Below are 21,482 nucleotides of genomic sequence, written 5' to 3'. Positions count from 1 at the left end.
AACTGAGTTATCACAATACAGCTTCAATGGTCTAGATATGGAATTAACAACTTTGAATCAAATTCTTTAGCAACATTCCATGACAGGTAGCGTTATATACAACAATGTATTCTGCCATCATAGTGGATGTTGAAGTTAGCTGTTGTTTATGACTCCTCCATGAAAGAGGTCCGCCGGCTAACATAAAGATATACCCTGAAGTGGATTTATTGTCATCTTTGCATTTAGCAAAGTCAGAATCATATAACCAACCACTTCCAAAACGTCACTTCTTCTATAAGTCAGTTTATAGTCTTTCGTCCCCTAAAGACATCGAAGTACTTTCTTCGCTGCTTTCCAGTGATCAAGGCCAGGATTAGACAGATAACGGCCTAGCATCCCTGTAACATAAGCGATATCTGGACGAGTGCAGACTTGAGCATACATGAGGCTCCAAACTACTGAGACATAAGTTATCATTCTCATTTGCGCCTTTTCATCCTCAGTTTTCGGACATTGAAAAGAACCGAAAATATCACCTTTAACTACTAGAGCTACAGAGGGAGAGCTGGGTTGCATGTGTTATATCGACTAAGGACATGATCAATGTAAGCCTTTTGTGATAAGCCCAAAATTCCATTACTTCTATCTCAGTGTATTTCGATGTTAGTAACGTAAGAAGCCTCTCTAAGATCTTTCATGTCAAAGTTATGCGAGAGAGCGCTTCGATTCATGCAACTGATGCGTGTGTAGTGTAATATATTTTTAATGTATAACTAAGCCCTTTTTTACACCTTTAGCCAAGTTTTAAATTTATAAAACACGATATTTACTAACACTAAACACACATATGGGCAAGTGCACCCATCGTGGACGTAGTATAGTGTTGGTAAGATACCGAGGTCGTCCAAGGACACAAGAGCTTTTAATACCGGTTTATCCTCAACGTCTAATCAAATCAAAAAGTTAAAAAAGGTTTTTAAACTAAGAAAATAAAAACTAACTAAATGCTGAAAAATAAAAATAAAATAAAAACAGATAAACAAGATGAATCACTTGGATCCGACTCGTGTGTTAGTATAACCTTTGATTATTTTCGCACTTTTGCACTTGTTTAAGAGATTATCTTAGTTATTGTAGTAGGCCCCTCTTTTGAAGGCGACGTTACCCTCAACCCAGTAGTTTGAGTCAGCAAGGATACAATCCTAAAAGGTTGGATTATTGGAAGATAATGAATTAAGTTATTAATGCAAATTATGGTAGGCCCCGCTTTTGGCGGTGACGTTACCCTCGGCTAAGTAGTCTGAGTCAGCAGGGATACAGTCCTAAATAGCCGGGTTATAGTATTAATAGTAGTTAACTTATGAGGGGGTCAAAGAGTTTGGATCCCCGCCATCCAATACCTATGGGCATTGAAGGAGATCCTACTAAATTTGACCCAGGTCCCTTGCAGGACCTCTAAACGCTGAACAAGGGCAAGACCCTTACCAAACCGTTCCCTTAACCCCCGACCAGGTAGCCAACATACCTCCATATATAATGCCAAGACACCACGGACAAACGATAAGGAAAGATCACCTTCAACATAAGCAACTAGTTATTAAAGTCATTAATACAAAACCAAATAAAAAGTGCAAAAGATTAAAAATAAAAAGTATTATACTAAACATTGTCTTCACCAAGTGATGTAAGAGACTTAGGCAAACATGGCCTTGATTGTCAAGAACTCTTACTATCAATGTTGGATCCCGAGACGACTCACACACTCTATGATGGACAATGGATGATGGTGGTGGATGATGGTGTTATGGTGGTGGTGGGTGGTGGATGAAGTGTGAGAGAGGTGGTGTGCCAAGGGATGAGTTGGAATGAAACCAAGCACTCCTATTTATAGGCTGAACAGAAGGCTGGGCACGGCCCCGTGTCCGCTGGACACGCCCCCGTGCCCGTCTGACACCCTCTCTCTTCATTAATTGTAATTCGCAATTACAATTAATGCGCCTGCTGTACTTTCGCCACGCCCCCGTGCTCACTGGACACAGCCCCGTGGTGGGCAATAGAAGCTTCTACAGGTTTGTCTTTTCTGCTGCTTCTTGGGCACGGCCCCGTGCTGGCTGAGTACGGGGCGTGTTCAGGCTTCTGTTTTCTTTTCTTTGCTTGGGAGGATGCCGTTGAGGGTTCGTGCAATCTACTTTTGTTCCTTTTCTTGTATTTATGTTAGAATTAGCTGTCTTTTTGCTTCTTTTGTGAATTTGAGCTCATTTCATCCTGAAAATACAAAAGGAAGACAAAAACACTCTTTTTCCAACATTAGTACTTAAAAAGGGTTAGTTTTATGCCTTATTTGATGTAATTTATATGTTGCATTTTACACACATCAAATACCCCCACACTTGAACTTTTGCTTGTCCTCAAGCAAAACTCTTTAATATGTGGCTTACACTCCCAAATGGAATGGGTAGAAGAGTAGGTTTTTGGGCTTGTCTTTGAGTGTCGGGAATCCAAGATCTTTATTGGGTTTTATTTTTATTTATTTACAATCCTATTCGTTATGATTTATTTAGAACGTTTCATAAGATAAATTACTTATTTGGGCATAACATGCCTTTTTAAAATTTCATTTATATACAAGTTCACATACCTCACGGGAGAAATCACTCAACACTCGGCCGAAGGTGTATTTTTAGTGAATCACTCGAGAGCGGCATGGAACTTACGCCTACCATAGGCTTGCCAAGCAATCAATCCTCCTCCTTTTTAACTTTATACCTTTGTAAATATCAAGAGGACTTTTTCGGGTGAAGGGTTAGGCTTGGCTAAAGGTGGGTGGTTGGGTTAGTGGTTAGTAAAAAGGGCGAAAAGCGTAAAAAGCGTCGGTTTTTCGTAAAACAATTTGTTTTTAGTGACTTTTTATTTTGAAGTATTTCTTCAAACAAGCTTTTGTTTGCATAGCTTTGTTTGTTTTTAACTTGATCATATTTTTTTTTTCAGTCTCATAAAAAACGAGCTTGCGAAAAATCGAGCTTGTTACTAAAATAAAGGGTGAAAAATAAAAAGGTAAAAAGGGTTTTGGGTAAAGAAACGAAAGGTTTAGGCTCAAAGGGGTTAACTAGGGGGATTTTGGGTAGGTAAGAAAAATTGAAAAATAATGGTGTAGAAAGAAAAATGGTTAGTCCTAATGCCTCCATCATTTACTTACTTGGGTTTAAGTTGGTAAGGACCGGGAATGAATCGTCGTGGCAAGTTCTAGAGTTGTAAGGACCAAGCGGCTATTCACACAAGAAACGAAAAATGAGCATTTAGTCTAAGGATGTAAATTTGTATGCTCAATAAAGGCTCAAAACTCACTTTTGTGGGAATGGGTTTTTAATGTGATCAAGTATATATAATCAAATTTTAACTAGATTTGTTATGCCGTTTCATAATTTTCTTATGTTGGTTCTTGTTATCACGACGCTCTCGGTTGTAAAATTTATAAAAATATAACCTTATTAATCTTGGGATTCCTAACTTAAACTTTAGACAAGTAAAAAAAATGAAAATTTTTTTGAAAAAAAATTTGGGGTGTTTAGCGGTTCCAATAGAGTTTTGTGTAAGGCTTGTTGTTAGGACTTGCAAAATTTCAAGGTGTTAGCTTTCCCCCCACACTTAAATTACACATTGTCCTCAATGTGTCCCAAAAATAAATTTTTAGGTTGATTGGATGTGTAATGTGGTGTTAAAAAGCAAAGATTTATGTTACTGGCAGTCTGGACACGGCCCCGTGTCCAGTGGACACGACCCCGTGGTGAACTGCCAGTAATGAAAACTTACAGAAGGTGAACACGGGGGCGTGTTGGTTAGACACGGCCCCGTGTCTGGCAAATAATTGCAGGTCAGTAACCAAACAGCAGGTCTGGGAGATGAACACGGGGGCGTGTCGGCTGGACACGTCCCCGTGTGGACAGTCTGTAAGCCTGAAAAAACAGGTTTTTCTCCTGGTTTCTCCATTTTGGGCCTATTAGTGCCAAGGTCTAGCACTCTAAGCCTCTGTTTGTACCTGTTTCATTACTCAATACCACACCAAGCAACATAAAACATCCTACATTACCACAGTTAATTGTCTCCAAGCATAAAAGAAAAATAAAACGAAAATAAAAAGTAGTCAAGGAAAGTAAATTGTTCAACAAGTGGCACGCAGGCCATAAATTGTTCGATAGAAAAGGGTACTTAAACCTGTGGGCTCACCATCAAACCGCTCCTTGTCCCTTCAAACCTCCTACTCCATGTCTTCATCGCTATCCTCACCTCCACCCCCATGCCCCGCCATATACTCCCGGATGCTACCGATATCATCTTGTATATCGTTGATGTTGCGCTCAATAGCTCCGACCCAGTGGTATGTGTTGTTGGCGAGATTGTAGGTGTTCCTGGTACACATGAGGTTTTCCTGCAAAAGATCATGTAAACTTTGAAAGTTAGGAAAACCGCCTCCTTGTGAGGAGGATTGACCCGGATCGCCATGGGGTTGGTACTGGTATTGGGGAGGTGGTGCATGAAGAACTAGGGCCTCCTGTGGGTTCCATGCATAGCCTTGTGTTCTTTGGAAGCTCACCGTCCCGTCTTCCGCCTCATAAAGTAAGTTCATGGCTCGGCAAATGTGGTAGTCAACTCGTCCCGACCATGGACTTCTTTCAAAGGACCTTGGAATGTTTGTGAAGTGCTTGAAAAGACGGTACACCCATCCCCCAAAGAAGATAGGTGTTGGAGCGCGAGCAAGGCGATTGAGATGCATGTTTCGCAACAGGAGATATGGAACATCGAGAGGCTTCCGGTTGTGGATGCAGTGAAGGACAACCAAATCTTTCAACCCCACAACGCCACTACTGTCTTGACGCTGGTTCAGCGAGTAGGTGAGGAGCCTATGAATGTAGCGGTATAGCGGGTCCCTCAGTTTGGTACTCTTGGTGCTGCTAGGGTTGTAGATTCCTTCACCGATTTGGGCCCATGTGGCTTGACGTTCGGTCTCATCCAAGTCTCGTAATCCCCCAGTGTTTTCCTCATTTCCCGACTCCTCTTCACCGTATAGTCCTATTATAGATCCAAACTGTGCCATGGAGATTGAGTACTTTGTCCCGCCACACCGAAATGCGACCCCTTCATTGTCAAATGGGTTACACCTCGAATTGAAGGCAAAAGTACTGTAAAATTCCATTGTGCATTGATGCACCGACCGAAGCCGAGTGTTCAATGCAACTGCTAGTGGCCCTGTCACGATGTTGTTGAATCGGTCTAGTTGGTTTACCATAGTTAACAAGTCCGTACATGCTCGTCTAGGGTACTCCTCGGGTCTTGTTTGGAGTATCTCATATCGTGCCCTAGCATCGAGTTCGCTTGCATTGAACCTTGTGAACTTTGACATCTGAAAGAATACACCAAAAGTTAGTACAAAACAAAGAAATTTTTAAAGAAACTGCAAACAGTGGGCTGGACACGGCCCCGTGTTCAGCGGACACGGCCCCGTGTCCAGGCGTCTGTAACCTAAAAACTTCATTTTTCGTCCCGGTTCCGAAAACCTGAAAATGTTTAGCCAAGTAGTTGCGGTTTCCCCCGAAAATGAAACCCTAAGTGTCGTTTTTCCCAAAACAAACCGTTTACCCTTCCAATTTCGTCTTTTTCGGTTCAAAAACAAGGGTTTGAGATTTTAGTAGGAAACCGAACGAATCCATCAACAATACATGTTTATTTACTTCCTACTACACTAACCTAAAACTACTACTAACAGATTGCATCAAAGATTTGAAGTTCGATCCGGATGAACACGAAGAACCCTAGATTTTTCCCCAATTTTTGATGTTTTAACTATATGCAAGTACTAATCTAACTACTAAAGATGATAGAATCATACCTTGATGTTGTTAAACGTGGTAGTGACGTCGAAAATATGCGGAAAATCGCCTGGAACCAGAGCGTTTTCGGCAAAACGGGGTGTATGGAATGAGGTAACTGTTATGAAAAGAGGGTTTTATCCCGACAGTCGCCTCGACACGGCCCCGTGTCCAGCGGACACGGCCTCGTGCCGAGCAAATTTTTTTTTTTGTGCTCGTGTGCATGCCCCTTTTTTTCCGAAAATGGTTAGAAGACGTACCGGTTTTTGATGTACAGTTGCCTGTTCGTAACATGTTGGGTATGTTGTTTGATTTTATTCGTTAACCGTTTGAAGCGAGATCTCCTCTTCCTCATCCTCAATGGATCCTCGGTAGAGTTTTAGCCGTTGGCCATTGACTTTAAATGGTATCCCATTTCGAGCTTTAATTTCTACTGCACCATGAGGAAAAACATGGGTGACGGAAAAAGGTCCTGACCACCTAGATTTTAGTTTACCAGGAAATAATCGAAGTCGTGAATTAAACAACAGAACTTGATCTCCTACCCGAAATTCATTAGACTTAGGGGCTGTTTGGCTAAGCTTATTTTAGTGACTTATTTACTTATTTACTTTTTGAAAAGTTAAAAGGTGTTTGGGTTAGCTTATTATGTGAGAGGAATAAGTAAATAAGTCATTCCATTATGACTTATTTGCTTTTCAAATAAGCAAATAAGTAAATAAGTCATTCCAATAAGCTTAGCCAAACAGCCCCTTAATATATTTATCATGTAAATTTTTCATTCTTTCTTTATAAATTTCGGAGTTAGAATACGCATAGTTTCTTAGTTCGTCTAATTCATTCATTTGACAAAATCGATTTTTACCGGCAGTTTCTAAGTCCAAGTTTACATTTTTTATTGCCCAGTAGGCTCTGTGAGCTATTTCTACTGGCAAGTGACAACTTTTTCCATAGACGAGCTTATATGGGGTCGTGCCTATAGTGGTTTTATAAGCAGTTCGAAAGGCCCATAAAGCATCGTCTAATTTGTCGGCCCATTCCTTTTTATTTAGTCCTATGGTTTTTTCAAGTATTCGTTTTAAACCTCGATTAGTCACTTCGGCTTGCCCATTTGTTTGAGGGTGATACGCTGTTGAGACCCGGTGATAGACCCCATACCTTGTTAATATTTTTTCGAGTTGATGATTGCAAAAATGAGTACCTCTATCACTTATCAAAGCTTTTGGTGTCCCGAAACGAGAAAATAATTTTTTCAGAAATTTTACCACTACTCTTCCATCATTTGTTGGAAGAGCTTCGGCCTCTGCCCATTTAGACAAATAATCGACTGCCACAAGTATATATTTGTTTCCTTTTGACGGTGGGAAAGGTCCCATGAAATCGAGTCCCCACACATCAAAGATTTCACAAACGAGAATGCCATTCTGAGGCATTTCGTTTTTGGAAGAAATATTACCTGATCTTTGGCAAGCATCACATGTCTTTACAAGGTTTTGTGCATCCTTGTAAATGGTTGGCCAATAAAATCCTGAATCAAATACCTTTCGTGCGGTACTCGCGGCACCATGATGTCCTCCGTATGGACCTTCATGACAGTGACGGAGAATTCTTCGTGCTTCATTGCCATGGACACACCTTCGGATAAGCTGGTCGGCACACATTTTGAAAAGATAAGGGTCTTCCCAAAAGTAATGCTTTACATCAGCAAAGAATTTCTTTCTTTGATGATGCGGCCATCCTTTGGTGACTATACCGCTAGCTAGATAATTAGCATAGTCAGCATACCATGGCTCTTGTCTACTCTCCATCATCTCCAAGGATTCTGTGGGAAATTTCTCGTTGATTTGCTCGTCCCTGGTCGCTTCCAAAGCTGGGTCTTCTAGGCGTGAGAGATGATCTGCAGCAGTGTTTTCTGCTCCTCTTTTGTCCTTGATTTCGATGTCGAATTCTTGGAGGAGTAGAATCCATCTGATCAAACGGGGTTTTGCGTCTTGTTTCTTGAAGAGGTACCTGATAGCTGCATGGTCTGTATAGACTACAGTTTTAGAAAGAACAAGGTAAGAACGGAATTTATCAAAAGCAAACACCACTGCTAGTAATTCTTTTTCTGTAGTTGTATAATTTTCTTGTGCATCATTAAGCGTTTTACTAGCATAATAAATTGGGTGGAAGTTCTTTTCTTTTCTTTGTCCCAAGACTGCTCCAACGGCAAAGTCACTTGCATCACACATGATTTCGAAAGGAAATTTCCAATCGGGCGCTATCATGATGGGTGCATTGACTAGCATTTCTTTGAGGGTTAGAAATGCTTGATTGCATTCCTTGTCAAAGATGAAAGGTGCATCTTTTTCAAGTAATTTTGTTAGAGGTCTTGAAATTTTCGAAAAGTCCTTGATAAATCTTCTATAAAATCCGGCATGTCCTAAGAAACTTCTGATTGCTCTTACGGAGGATGGTGGAGGTAATCGAGAAATAGTTTCTATTTTTGCTCGACCGACTTCCATTCCTTCGCTCGAGATTTTGTGAACGAGTACTATCCCCTCTGTTACCATGAAATGGCATTTTTCCCAGTTAAGGGCGAGGTTAGTTTCCTCACATCGGGATAACATTCGTTCAAGATTATCGAGGCATTGGTCATATGAGTCTCCAAAGATGGAAAAGTCGTCCATGAAGACTTCCATTGTCTTTTCTATCATATCATGGAAAATGGCTACCATACAACGTTGGAATGTTGCAGGTGCATTACATAGACCGAATGGCATGCGTCGATATGCGAAAGTTCCGTAGGGGCATGTGAAAGTTGTTTTCTCTTGGTCTTCTGGTGCTATCGGTATTTGAAAGTAACCTGAAAAACCATCTAAGAAACAATAAAATTTATGACCGGATAGTCGTTCTAACATTTGATCAATGAAAGTCAAAGGAAAGTGGTCTTTCCTTATTGCTTCATTTAATCGCCTATAGTCTATACAAACTCTCCATCCTGTGACGGTTCTTGTTGGTATTAATTCATTTTTCTCGTTAGTTATTACCGTCATACCTCCTTTCTTTGGGACTACTTGGACGGGACTTACCCACGAACTATCGGAGATAGGGTAGATTAGTCCGGTGATGTGTGTTGGTGTATATATAATTTATATGTATAATTAAGCCCTTTTTACACCTTTAGCCAAGTTTTAAATTTATAAAAACACGATATTCACTAACACTAAACACACATATGGGCAAGTGCACCCATCGTGGACGTAGTATAGTGTTGGTAAGATACCGAGGTCGTCCAAGGACACAAGAGCTTTTAATACCGGTTTATCCTCAACGTCTAATCAAATCAAAAAGTGAGAAACATGTTTTTAAACTAAGAAAATAAAAACTAACTAAATGCTGAAAAATAAAATAAAATAAAAACAGATAGACAAGATGAATCACTTGGATCCGACTCGTGTATTAGTATAACCTTTGATTATTTTCGCACTTTTGCACTTGTTTAAGAGATTATCTTAGTTATTGTAGTAGGCCCCTCTTTTGAAGGCGACGTTACCCTCAACCCAGTAGTTTGAGTCAACAAGGATACAATCCTAAAGGGTCGGATTATTGGAAGATAATGAATTAAGTTATTAATGCAAATTATGGTAGGCCCCGCTTTTGGCGGTGACGTTACCCTCGGCTAAGTAGTCTGAGTCAGCAGGGATACAATCCTAAATAGCCGGGTTATAGTATTAATAGTAGTTAACTTATGAGGGGGTCAAAGAGTTTGGATCCCCGCCATCCAATACCTATGGGCATTGAAGGAAATCCTACTAAATTTGACCCAGGTCCCAAGCAGGACCTCTAAACGCTGAACAAGGGCAAGAACCTTACCAAACCGTTCCCTTAACCCCCGACCAGGTAGCCAACATACCTCCATATAGACCGTGGAGATATGAATGGTGAAAATCTTTTATTTTATATAGACAGTAAAATAATGCCAAGACACCATGGACAAACGATAAGGAAAGATCACCTTCAACATAAGCAACTAGTTATTAAAGTCATTAATACAAAACCAAATAAAAAGTGCAAAAGATTAAAAATAAAAAGTATTATACTAAACACTTGTCTTCACCAAGTGATGTAAGAGACTTAGGCAAACATGGTCTTGATTATCAAGAACTCTTACTATCAATCTTGGATCCCGAGACGACTCACACACTCTACGATGGACAATGGATGATGGTGGTGGATGATGGTGTTATGGTGGTGGTGGGTGGTGGATGAAGTGTGAGAGAGGTGGTGTGCCAAGGGATGAGATGGAATGAAACCAAGCACTCCTATTTATAGGCTGAACAGAAGGCTGGGCATGGCCCCGTGTCCGCTGGACACGCCCCCGTGCCCGTCTGACACTCTCTCTCCTCATTAATTGTAATTCGCAATTACAATTAATGCGCCTGCTGTACTTTCACCACGCCCCCGTGCTCACTGGACACGGCCCCGTGGTGGGCATTAGAAGCTTCTACAAGTTTGTCTTTTATGCTGCTTCTTGGGCACGGCCCCGTGCTGGCTGAGCACGGGGCGTGTTCAGGCTTCTGTTTTCTCTTCTTTGCTTTGGAGGATGCCGTTGAGGGTCCGGGCAGTCTACTTTTATTCCTTTTCTTGTATTTATGCTAGAATTAGTTGTCTTTTTGCTTCTTTTGTGAATTTGAGCTCATTTCATCCTGAAAATACAAAAGGAAGACAAAAACACTCTTTTTCCAACATTAGTACTTAAAAAGGGTTAGTTTTATGCCTTAATTGATGTGATTTATATGTTGCATTTTACACACATCAAATACCCCCACACTTAAACTTTTGCTTGTCCTCAAGCAAAACTCTTTAAATGTGGCTTACACTCCCAAATGGAATAGGTAGAAGAGAATGTTTTTTTGGCTTGTCATAGAGTGTCGGGAATCCAAGATCTTTTTGGGTTTTATTTTTTTATTTATTTACAATCCTATTCGTTATGATTTATTTAGAACGTTTCATAGGATAAATTACTTATTGGGCATAACATGCCTTTTTAAAATTTTATTTATATACAAGTTCACATACCTCACGGGAGAAATCACTCAACACTCGGCCGAAGGTGTATTTTTAGTGAATCACTCGAGAGCGGCATGGAGCTTACGCCTTCCATAGGCTTGCCAAGCAATCAATCCTCCTCCTTTTTAACTTTTTACCTTTGTAAATATCAAGAGGACTTTTTGGGTGAAGGGTTAGGCTCGGGGTAAAGGTGGGTGGTTGGGTTAGTGGTTAGTAAAAAGGGCGAAAAGCGTAAAAAGCGTCGGTTTTCGTAAAAAAATTTTTTAGTGACTTTTTATTTTGAAGTATTTCTCCAAACAAGCTTTTGTTTGTATAGCTTTGTTTGTTTTTAACTTCATCATCATCATATATATATATATATATATATATATATATTTTTTAGTCACATAAAAGAACGAGCTTGCGAAAAACCGAGCTTGTTACTAAAATAAAGGGTGAAAAATAAAAAGGGTTTTTGGTGCGTAAAAAGGGTTTAGGGCAAAGAAACGAAAGGTTTAGGCTCAAAGGGGTTAACTAGGGGGATTTTGGGTAAGTGGTAAAAAAAAATGAAAAATAATGGTGTAGAAAAAAAAATGGTTAGTCCTAATGCCTCCATCATTTACTTACTTGGGTTTAAATTGGTAAGGACCGGGAATGAATCGTCGTGGCAAGTTCTAGAGTTGTAAGAACCAAGCGGCTATTCACACAAGAAACGAAAAATGAGTATTTAGTCTAAAGATGTAAATTTGTATGCTTAATAAAGGCTCAAAACTCACTTTTGTGGGAATGGGTTTTTAATATGATCAAGTATATATAATTAAATTTTAACTAGACTTGTTATGCCGTTTCATAATTTTCTTATGTTGGTTCTTGTTATCACGACGCTTTCGGTTGTAAATTTTATAAAAATATAACCTTATTAATCTTGTGATTCCTAACTTAAACTTTAGACAAGTAGGAAAAAAAATGAAAATTTTTGAAAAAAAATTTGGGGTGTTTATCGGTTCCAATAGAGTTTTGTGTAAGGCTTGTTGTTAGGACTTGCAAAATTTCAAAGTGTTAGCTTCCCCCCCACACTTAATTTACACATTGTCCTCAATGTGTCCCAAAAATAAATTTTTAGGTTGATTGGATGTGTGGTGTGGTGTTAAAAAGCAAAGATTTATGTTACTGGCAGTCTGGACACGGCGCCGTGGTGACCGGGCACGACCCCGTGGTCAGGTGCCAGTAACAGAAATTAAAGAAATGAAACAGAAGCCTGGACACGGGGGCGTGTTTGGTGAACACGGCCCGTGTCCAGTTACCTGAACTGGGCGTTTTTCTGCAGGTGGCTCAGCACGGGGCCGTGTTGGTTGGGCACGGCCCGTGTTGAGCCTTCTGTGATGGAGATTTGTGTCGGGTTGCTCTGTTCCTTGTGCATGGGGCCATTTTTCTCGTTCCCCTTTTCATCCATTACCACCATGAGTGTGTTTTATTCCTGCAAATTAAAACTAAAAGATTAAACTAAACTAAGGATAGTTCCGCGGAATGCCTCCGTGGTGCGCCACGTTTATAAGGGTCCTTGGCTAGACCCAATGCGAGGTTATATGTTTTCTGAGTGGGATGCTTGGCGTCCCATGTTACACCGTCGGAGAGCAGCATCCAAGCTCGAATCAATAACCTTCATATAGTTGACCGGGTCGTCGTCCTCTATTCTTTTCCCGACTCTGAATGTTACTTCATCATCCCCATATCTCAAAGTGAGTGTTCCGTCATTCATATCTACCACCGCTTGGGCGGTGGCAAGAAAGGGTCTTCCTAATATGAGGGGGACCTCGGTGTCTTCCTCCATATCTAGTATAACAAAGTCGGCTGGATAGACGAATCTGCTTACCTTTACCAAAACGTTTTCGATGACACCTTGTGGAAATTTGACGGAGCGATCAGCGAGTTGTATGCTCATTTTTGTGGGACTCGTGGTTCCCAAGCCGAGTCTTTTGAACATAGATGAGGGCATGAGGTTAATGCTAGCCCCAAGGTCGGCTAGAGCATTACGAACGGGGGATTCCCCTATTGAACAAGGAATCGTGAAGCTTCCGGGATCGATTTTCTTTTGGGGAAGTTTATTGAGTACGAGTGCAGAGCATTCTTCGCCTAAATTGACTAATTGCAAATTTTCAATTTTCTTTTTATGCGTAAGGAAGTCCCTCATGAATTTAGAGTATTTGGACATTTGGGTTAGGACCTCGATAAAAGGAATATTGACATGCAATTGTTTTAATAGACTTTCGAATTTTGCGAATTGCTCATTGGTCTTTTGGCGAATTAACCTACCGGGGAACGGAACGCGAGGAGCTTTGGTAAGCTCTGGTGACGGAGGGGAATTCTTCTCCTGCAGAGGTGTGGGTATTGTTTCTTCGGTTGGCGGCGGCACTTCTGCAGGCCCTATGGTGCGGTTTCGTAGTGTGATGAGGTGAACTTGCGCTTTTGGGTTTGTTTCGGTATTACTAGGTAATGCGCCTTGCGGTCTCTTGGCAAAATTTTGAGCTATTTGATTTAATTGTTTTTCTATGTTTTGAATACTAGCTTGTTGATTTCTAAAATTTGATTCTAATTGTAGAAATCTTTCCGAGTTTTTCTTTTCAGTGTCGGAGATGAGGCGAGATACAGTATCTTCAAGCCTTTCTCTTCCACTTTGTTGTTCAGTGAAATTTTGTGACTCATTTCTTGGTTGTTGAAAGTTTGTTCTTTGGGTTTGTTGGTTACTACTATTGCCAGGTTCTCTCCAACCAAGGTTTGGGTGGTTTCGCCATCCTTGGTTGTAAGTTCCCGTTGGGGGACCCGACGGCCTAGGTCTATTATCAATGTAGTTTACCATTTCTTGTTGATCGTCCTTTTCTTTCATACAACTCCAATTTTCATGTGACCCACCACACCCTTCACAAGCCATAACCGAGACTGTTTTTGTCATTTCCAAATTTTTTATTTTCGAAGAAAGGGCCTCGAATTGGGCTTGTAAAGAAGTGCTTTCATCGACCTTATGGGCGCCTGGGGCAATAGATTTATTCCCCCGGGGGGTGTGCCATTGAAAATTGGTTTGAGCAATTTCCTCAATTTGATTATATATTTCGTGCGGGCGTCGATTACCTAAAAGTCCCCCGGAGCTAGAATCAAGTGTCTGCCTTGTGTGTGGCAACAACCCATTATAGAAAGTGGATACTTGTTGCCATATCGCAAGGCCGTGATGCGGACACTTGCGTAATAACTCCTTGAACCTTTCCCAAGTTTCATATAAGGATTCCCCGTCCTCTTGTGAATATGTATTGATTTCAGACATTAATTTAGCAGTTTTAGCGGGAGGGAAATACTTATATAGAAATTTTTGGGCTAGTTCATCCCAGGTGTTTACCGATCCAGCTGGGAGGGCGTTGAGCCAAGCTTTCGCTCGGTCTTTCAGTGAGAAAGGAAACATACGGAGGTGGATGGCGTCATTTGATGCTCCGTTGATCCGAAAGGTATCACATATTTCTAAGAAATTGGTGATATGTAGATGGGGATCCTCGTCCGCAAGCCCGTGGAAGGTTGCGGAGTTTTGGAGCATTTGTATCAAATGCGGCCGAAGTTCGAAGTTATTAGCTTCGACATTCGGAGCATTGATAGCGGCGCCTAGGTTACCTACGGTAGGTCGTAGATAATCCATGAGGGTACGTTGGTCCGCCATTGGAGGTGGATCACCCGAAACCTTCTCTTGATTTTTAGCTTTTAATCTTTTTCTGAGAAAGCGTTCGCGTTCTTCTAGAGGTTCCTTTATGTCCTTATTAGAACTGGAGCTCATACACTATGTAAGTTTGGCGTCGGGTTCCAAGTCCTGCAATAAAAAAAAAGAATGCTGGTCAGAAGGTTTACCACGGCCCCGTGTTCAGCGAACACGGCCCGTGGTCGGAGTTACAGTTAATGTTTTCCAGATCCCAGTTACTGGAAGTTGGACACGGCTCCGTGTTGCACCGACACGGCCCCGTGGTCAGCCTTCTGTAACCTGAAAAACTAAAAACTGCCAGTAACGATGCTGGGCACGGCCCGTGTCCGAACAGGCACGGCCCGTGCTGAGCTCTGCAGAAGCTGAAAAAACTAAGAAAATCCTAAAAATTAAAAAGAAAAGTAAAAATATGATTAGGCCGTTGATTCCTAACTTTCTTAAAATCCTTGTGTCCCCGACAACGTCGCCAAAAACTTGATGTGTGTTGGTGTATATATAATTTATATGTATAATTAAGCCCTTTTTACACCTTTAGCCAAGTTTTAAATTTATAAAAACACGATATTCACTAACACTAAACACACATATGGGCAAGTGCACCCATCGTGGACGTAGTATAGTGTTGGTAAGATACCGAGGTCGTCCAAGGACACAAGAGCTTTTAATACCGGTTTATCCTTAACGTCTAATCAAATCAAAAAGTGAGAAAAATGTTTTTAAACTAAGAAAATAAAAACTAACTAAATGCTGAAAAATAAAATAAAATAAGAACAGATAGACAAGATGAATCACTTGGATCCGGCTCGTGTATTAGTATAACCTTTGATTATTTTAGCACTTTTGCACTTGTTTAAGAGATTATCTTAGTTATTGTAGTAGGCCCCTCTTTTGAAGGCGACGTTACCCTCAACCCAGTAGTTTGAGTCAGCAAGGATACAATCCTAAAGGGTCGGATTATTGGAAGATAATGAATTAAGTTATTAATGCAAATTATGGTAGGCCCCGCTTTTGGCGGTGACGTTACCCTCGGCTAAGTAGTCTGAGTCAGTAGGGATACAGTCCTAAATAGCCGGGTTATAGTATTAATAGTAGTTAACTTATGAGGGGGTCAAAGAGTTTGGATCCCCGCCATCCAATACCTATGGGCATTGAAGGAAATCCTACTAAATTTGACCCAGGTCCCAAGCAAGACCTCTAAACGCTGAACAAGGGTAAGACCCTTACCAAACCATTCCCTTAACCCCCGACCAGGTAGCCAACATACCTCCATATAGACCGTGGAGATATGAATGGTGAAAATCTTTTATTTTATATAGACAGTAAAATAATGCCAAGACACCACGGACAAACGATAAGGAAAGATCACCTTCAACATAAGCAACTAGTTATTAAAGTCATTAATACAAAACCAAATAAAAAGTGCAAAAGATTAAAAATAAAAAGTATTATACTAAACACTTGTCTTCACCAAGTGATGTAAGAGACTTAGGCAAACATGGCCTTGATTGTCAAGAACTCTTACTATCAATCTTGGATCCCGAGACGACTCACACACTCTACGATGGACAATGGATGATGGTGGTGGATGATGGTGTTATGGTGGTGGTGGGTGGTGGATGAAGTGTGAGAGAGGTGGTGTGCCAAGGGATGAGATGGAATGAAACCAAGCACTCCTATTTATAGGCTGAACAGAAGGCTGGGCACGGCCCCGTGTCCGCTGGACACGCCCCCGTGCCCGTCTGACACTCTCTCTCCTCATTAATTGTAATTCGCAATTACAATTAATGCGCCTGCTGTACTTTCACCACGCCCCCGTGCTCACTGGACACGGCCCCGTGGTGGGCAATAGAAGCTTCTACAAGTTTGTCTTTTATGCTGCTTCTTGGGCACGGCCCCGTGCTGGCTGAGCACGGGGCGTGTTCAGGCTTCTGTTTTCTCTTCTTTGCTTTGGAGGATGCCGTTGAGGGTCCAGGCAGTCTACTTTTATTCCTTTTCTTGTATTTATGCTAGAATTAGTTGTCTTTTTGCTTCTTTTGTGAATTTGAGCTCATTTCATCCTGAAAATACAAAAGGAAGACAAAAACACTCTTTTTCCAACATTAGTACTTAAAAAGGGTTAGTTTTATGCCTTAATTGATGTGATTTATATGTTGCATTTTACACACATCATCCGGCGTCAAGTAGCTTGATGACTTCATTTTTAACCACTTCTTGAACATTAGAATTCACTCTTCGTTGTGGTTGAATTACTGTTTTGTAGTCATCATTCATTAAAATTTTGTGCGTGCACATGGAAGGACTTATTCCTTTAATATCTACAAGCTTCCAAGCGATCGCGTTTTTGTGTTTTTAAGAAGATTAACTAATTTCTCTTTTTCTATGTTACTTAATTTAGAAGAAATAATTACCGGTAAACTACCATCTTTGTCTAGAAAAGCATATTCCAAACCTTTAGGAAGTTCTTTGTGCTCAATGGGTGGGTCTTTAGAAGACACCTTATTTTGTGGCTCATCTAGATCAAGAACCTTAAAGGTTTGTTCTATGACGATCTCTTCTTCAACAAAGTGGTCATCTTCTTTAGTTGTATCGGGGGGTTCAGCTTCATCTTCAATTAGGGGGTCATTATTGCCAAAAGGATATTTCATTGAACGCTCAAGATCTATGCTCCTTTTGAATGCCCCTAACTGAAGAGGTAGATTGTTGAATTTCCGGTTTTCAAAGCTTTATGAGTTTGTACAAAAGGTTTTCCCAAGACTAAAGGAGCGTCATCAAGGATGACAAAGTCGGTTAGGATTACCATTTGATTTGTTTGAACCAAAACATCTTCAACTACACCGATTGATTTTATCACTTTTCGATCAGATAGAAAAATGGGTATTTGAAGTGAAGAAAAACCACTAATACTTAATTTTTCAAAAATGTAGTTAGGCATTATGTTAACACAAAGGTCTTTATCAATGGTGATATTACTAATAAATGAATTTTGAAAGAAACATGGAACCGGTGTAATGCTAATTTCAAAAGGATCTTCTTTTATTAGCGAAGTTTGATCATTAGTTAACTTAACACTCACTATTTCTTTGATTTTAGCACTAGTGTTTAACTCTTTTAAAAACTTGGCATGAAGGGTTACTAAACAATGATTTTCGAAAGTAGGTGACAAGAGATTAATTTCTTTAAAATTAGACTCTTCTTGCATTTTAACATTATCGGACTCACCTTTTCGTTGTTTAACTCATGTGTCGGTTTTTCATTTTCTTGTTCTTCCATTTTTACACTTTCAACTATCTCTACGTTATTATTACAATTTAATTCTTTTCTTGCGCGGGACTCCTCTTCCCTTGCGCGAGATTCTTTCATGTAACGTTCGATAGTTTTAATGTGTTCTAATATCTTATTGGTCACTTTGGTGAGAGAAAAAGAATTGGGATCCTCAAAGCTTGAATCCGGTTGTTCGATCCTTGGTTCCTCATAGTACTCATATGAAGTAGATGGTTCACACCATTGTTCTTCATTGTAAGTATATGATGGATAAGGGTCGAAACTTTGTTCTTCATAGTACTCATATGAGGTGGGTTGTTCATGCCATGGTTCCTCATAATAAGAGTATGAAGGTGGTGGCTCATATCTTGAGTCATCAAAGTATGAGTATGAATGCTCATACCTTGGTTCATCAAAATATGAGTATGAGGGAGGAGGTTCATACCGTTGGTCTTCATAGGATGTGTATGAAGTTGATGGCTCGTACCTGGGCTCCTCATAGTGGTTGTATGAATTGGATGGTTGATATGAGTTATTATATTTAACCGAGCGTGTGTTACGACAATTAGCGCAATAATTACCCCTATAATCATCCTCATCATAGGTGTAGTTGTAACCTCCTGAGTATTGATCCATAAGAATCACTCAGCAGACCACAACTGAGTCTCGTGACCAGAAAACAAAAATAAGGACGGAAACAGAAGCTGGACACGGCCCCGTGTCTGGTGAGCACGACCCCGTGTTCAGGGTCTGTATCTGGGCGTTTTAATTAAAGTTACTGGTCACGTTGGACACGGGGGCGTGTTCAGTGAGCACGGCCCCGTGTTCAGACTCTGTATCTGGGTATCTAACAAAAAATATGCAGCACGGGGGCGTGTTCAGCGAGCACGACCCCGTGTTCAGGCTACTGTAAATGCAAACTAAACTAAAATGCAGAAAAATGTGCGCGCGTTTTGAAAAGGTTTTGAAAAACTGATTAGGCCGTCGATTTTAAGCTTTCTTAAAATCCTTGTGTCCCCGGCAACGGCGCCAAAAACTTGATGCGTGTGTAGTGTAATATATTTTAATTGTATAATTAAGCCCTTTTTTTACACCTTTAGCCAAGTTTTAAATTTATAAAACACGATATTTACTAACACTAAACACACATATGGGCAAGTGCACCCATCGTGGACGTAGTATAGTGTTGGTAAGATACCGAGGTCGTCCAAGGACACAAGAGCTTTTAATACCGGTTTATCCTCAACGTCTAATCAAATCAAAAAGTTAAAAAAGGTTTTTAAACTAAGAAAATAAAACTAACTAAATGCTGAAAAATAAAAATAAAATAAAAACAGATAGACAAGATGAATCACTTGGATCCGACTCGTGTGTTAGTATAACCTTTGATTATTTTCGCACTTTTGCACTTGTTTAAGAGATTATCTTAGTTATTGTAGTAGGCCCCTCTTTTGAAGGCGACGTTACCCTCAACCCAGTAGTTTGAGTCAGCAAGGATACAATCCTAAACGGTTGGATTATTGGAAGATAATGAATTAAGTTATTAATGCAAATTATGGTAGGCCCCGCTTTTGGCGGTGACGTTACCCTCGGCTAAGTAGTCTGAGTCAGCAGGGATACAGTCCTAAATAGCCGGGTTATAGTATTAATAGTAGTTAACTTATGAGGGGGTCAAAGAGTTTGGATCCCCGCCATCCAATACCTATGGGCATTGAAGGAGATCCTACTAAATTTGACCCAGGTCCCTTGCAGGACCTCTAAACGCTGAACAAGGGCAAGACCCTTACCAAACCGTTCCCTTAACCCCCGACCAGGTAGCCAACATACCTCCATATAGACCGTGGAGATATGAATGGTGAAAATCTTTTATTTTATATAGACAGTAAAATAATGCCAAGACACCACGGACAAACGATAAGGAAAGATCACCTTCAACATAAGCAACTAGTTATTAAAGTCATTAATACAAAACCAAATAAAAAGTGCAAAAGATTAAAAATAAAAAGTATTATACTAAACACTTGTCTTCACCAAGTGATGTAAGAGACTTAGGCAAACATGGCCTTGATTGTCAAGAACTCTTACTATCAATCTTGGATCCCGAGACGACTCACACACTCTACGATGGACATTGGATGATGGTGGTGGATGATGGTGTTATGGTGGTGGTGGGTGGTGGATGAAGTGTGAGAGAGGTGGTGTGCCAAGGGATGAGTTGGAATGAAACCAAGCACTCCTATTTATAGGCTGAACAGAAGGCTGGGCACGGCCCCGTGTCCGCTGGACACGCCCCCGTGCCCGTCTGACACTCTCTCTCTTCATTTATTGTAATTCGCAATTACAATTAATGCGCCTGCTGTACTTTCGCCACGCCCCCGTGCTCACTGGACACGGCCCCGTGGTGGGCAATAGAAGCTTCTACAGGTTTGTCTTTTCTGCTGCTTCTTGGGCACGGCCCCGTGCTGGCTGAGCACGGGGCGTGTTCAGGCTTCTGTTTTCTTTTCTTTGCTTGGGAGGATGCCGTTGAGCGTTCGGGCAATCTACTTTTGTTCCTTTTCTTGTATTTATGTTAGAATTAGCTGTCTTTTTGCTTCTTTTGTGAATTTGAGCTCATTTCATCCTGAAAATACAAAAGGAAGACAAAAACACTCTTTTTCCAACATTAGTACTTAAAAAGGGTTAGTTTTATGCCTTATGTAATTTATATGTTGCATTTTACACACATCACAACATATCTAAGATATTACTTGCCAATGGTATATCATCTACGTAAAGGACAAGAAATTGCTCCCACTCATCTTGAGGTAGGTGCATTGATCCACTTGGTTCTTTATAAAGCCTTGCGTCTTCATGACTTCATCAAACTTAAGATACCATTGACGTGACGCTGCTTCAAACCATATATGGATTTCTTCAGTTAGCAGACAAGATGTTCTTGACCTTCAAGTTTGAACCCTTCAGGTTGCTTCATGAACGCGTCTTCATACAAGTCCCCATTGAGGAAAGCAGTCTTGACATCCATCTGATGCAGCTCTAAATCAAAATGAGCTACTTGGGCCAAGACGATCCTTAAGGAATCTTTTTGAGAGACATGTGAAAAGGTCTCTTGATAATCGATTCCCTATTTCTAAGTGTAGCCCATTGCAACCAATCTTGCTTTATATCGTTCAACGCCTCCATCCGGATCTAGTTTTGTTTTGAAGACCCATTTACATCCTACGGGTTTAACACCATCGGGTAATTCAACCAAATCCCAAATGTCACTTTTCTTCATAGAGACAAGCTCGTCAATTATAGCTTTGTTCCATTCAGAAGACTGATCACTACTAATGGCTTTATTGTAAGAGGTAGGATCGGTAAACTTTCCATCATCTAATACGGCTTCAGCTAGGTAGGTTTCATAATCATCAAAATTAGTGGGCCTTTTCGCCTTAGATGATCTCCTAGGTTGATTCTAACCTTCGACATTTGAGGGTCCTTCATTCTCAGGTACATGTGGAGCAACATTTAATTCTGAATGAGTTGGAGGTACTGCAATGACATGCGGTGTAGCATTGAGTACAAAAGGATTAGTAATAGGAGGTAATGAAATGGACGAGTGTCTCCAC

The 21,482-nt window shown here is 40.6% G+C and overlaps 1 non-coding gene across 1 annotated transcript; it reads left to right on the top strand.

The window, feature by feature from the left end:
* Positions 1–14,092: 14,092 nt before the first annotated feature.
* LOC118481470 lies at positions 14,093–14,199 on the top strand. Its single transcript, XR_004865679.1, has one exon. It is a non-coding gene; the product is annotated as a small nucleolar RNA R71 (small nucleolar RNA).
* Positions 14,200–21,482: the final 7,283 nt, after the last annotated feature.

The sequence above is a fragment of the Helianthus annuus genome, chromosome 8 (genome assembly GCF_002127325.2).
Source record: "Helianthus annuus cultivar XRQ/B chromosome 8, HanXRQr2.0-SUNRISE, whole genome shotgun sequence".
Taxonomy (NCBI): Eukaryota; Viridiplantae; Streptophyta; class Magnoliopsida; order Asterales; family Asteraceae; genus Helianthus; species Helianthus annuus.
Note: the sequence above shows the minus strand (reverse complement) of the source record. Positions and strands in the feature narration are given on the sequence as shown.